This window comes from Pipistrellus kuhlii, unplaced genomic scaffold (assembly GCF_014108245.1).
Source record: "Pipistrellus kuhlii isolate mPipKuh1 unplaced genomic scaffold, mPipKuh1.p scaffold_m20_p_4, whole genome shotgun sequence".
NCBI classification, from domain to species: Eukaryota; Metazoa; Chordata; class Mammalia; order Chiroptera; family Vespertilionidae; genus Pipistrellus; species Pipistrellus kuhlii.
This window is the reverse complement of record NW_023425540.1, coordinates 35475908-35478319: the sequence shown is the minus strand read 5'-3', so window position 1 is coordinate 35478319 and position 2412 is coordinate 35475908.

Here is a 2412-nt window from a genome sequence, read left to right as displayed (position 1 = left end):
CGACTCCTTGATCTTGGACTTCTACTCTCCAGAACTGTGAGAATAACTTTCTGTTGTTTAAGCCACCCAACCCTAGCCAACTAATAAAATCTCTAAATATCCCGTAACATTTGTTTATACTACCTACAATGTTTCTTCTCCTCCTGCTCATATATGTTTTCCTTATTCTTTGAGCCCTCTCTGTATGAACTTTTGTGTTGCTTTCTCAGACCACCCAAATCCAAGCACTTAATATCAACTGCTTGGTAGTTATTAGTTTTCTCTTCATGGCATATCTCCCCCAAGTAACTGGAAAACTTGTCATGATCACATTTAGGGTTATACACGGTGTATTTCCTATAAAATACCTCGCACATACTAGATGCTCAAGAAATATCAGTCAGGGTGTTTTCAAGTACAATAACAAAACTCTACTCAAAATGACTTAAGCAATAAGGAATATACATTATTTTACACAAGAGGTAGGAACTTCAGGATTGGTTAATTCTTCACTCAACAATGTGATTACATTTCTGTCTTTCTTCCAGCTCCCTTCCCAGTGCCAAGATGGCTCTGCTCCTTCAGGCCAGTGTACATGTAGGAATCACATCATTACAAGAAGAAAGGAGCCCTAACCGGTTTGGCCCAGTGGATAGAGTGTCGGCCTGCGGACTGAATGATCCCAGGTTTGACTCTGGTAAAGGGCTTGTCCCTTGGTTGCAGGCACATCCCCAGTAGGGGGTGTGCAGGAGGCAGCTGATCTATGATTCTCTCTCATCCATGTTTCTAGCTCTCTATCCCTCTCTCTTCCTCTCTATAAAAAATCAATAAAAAATATTTTTTAAAAGTTGAAAACAGTGTCAACATCATTCTGAGTGAAGATGACAACCTACACACTCTGAGGGAGTCAGTGTTTGCTCATGTTGGTGAATGACAGGCAATCAGGGAAGATGGTGATACTCATTGGTAGGTAATGGAATGTAGACGTCTTACTGGACAAGTTTCAGGATGAGCACATTGGTATCTGCTCGTGGGCTCTTTTTCCATCTAGGGAGTTCCAGGTACAAAGAATGAGTCAAGTTTATTCATCTGAGATATTGCCTAAACTCAGTTTTCCTGGAGACTATCCTGTTTGTTTGTTTGTTTGTTTGTTTGTTAATCCTCACCTAAGGATATTTTCCCACTGATTTTTAGGGGAGTCGAAGAGGGAGGGAAAGACAGAGAGAAACATCTATGTGAGAGAAACATTGATTGTTTGCCTCCTGCTTGATCCCTAAACCGTAGACCTCGGAGGAAGGAGTAAAGAAACCAGCCGGGTGGCTTTCCGGGTGCGCTCCCCGCCGCTTCAGGCAGACCCTAGGAGCTCTGGCCGTGAAGCCTGGAGCACCGCAGGGCCCTGCGAGGGCAGCACTGAATGAGGAGCACAGCGCAGAGCAGAGCGCCCGTTTAATAGCACACTCCCAGGAGCCAGCTACCCGGGCGGAGGGGGAGATACGGCCGGATTGGCTAAGCAGGCGAGCGCCTGCTCTGAGGCAGTTTCGGGGTGAGCTTTCTGGATTGGTACCGGATACCGCGCCCGCAGCCCGCCGCCCTCACCCCGCTTGCGGGTAAAGAGGAAGCCGCGGTGTCTGTTTGGCTTTAGGCACTGATTGAAAAAACAACTTTGTGCTCAGTTTACTGGGCATAAAGCGCCCCCTTCCCACGCTGCTGCTCGATGACTTTTCTCCAGGCTGCGAGGGACACTGTTACTTACCATGGAAGCGGGCGTGTCCCGCAGAGCCGAGCCTCGCGGGCCCCAGCTTGGGGGGAGGGGGGAGCAGGGGAGAGAACACGTAGATGTGAGTTTGCTTTGTCACCGCTCTCTGAGCAACCTGGGGCAAGTCGCTCAGCTCTTCAGGCCCCGGGTTTCTGGTTTCTGGTCTGGTTTGTTTTTTATTTTGTTTTTTAAAATATATTTTATTTATTTATTTATTTATTTATTTATTTATTTATTTATTTATTTATTTATTTATTTATTTATTTATTTATTTTTTACAGAGAGGAAGGGAGAGGGATAGAGAGCCAGAAACATCGATGAGAGAGAAACATCCATCAGCTGCCTCCTGCACACCCCTACTGGGCATATGCCCGCAACCAAAGTACATGCCCTTGACCGGAGTCGAACCTGGGACCCTTCAGTCTGCAGGCTGATGCTCTATACACTGAGACAAACCGGTGAGGGCGCGTTTCTGGTCTGTTTAACGCGGGGAGGGAACCGAACCTGAATGACGCTCCGGGCAGCGTGGGAACTTGGCCCGGAGCGCGGGGCCAGGACCCCGGGGCCGGGAGCTCCCCCTGCGGGAGCGCGGCGGCGGCGCTCCTCCTCTCCCCTCCGCGTCCCGGGGGCCGCCCGGCGCTCTCCCGCCCGGCGGAGGGAGAGAACTGCTGGGCAGG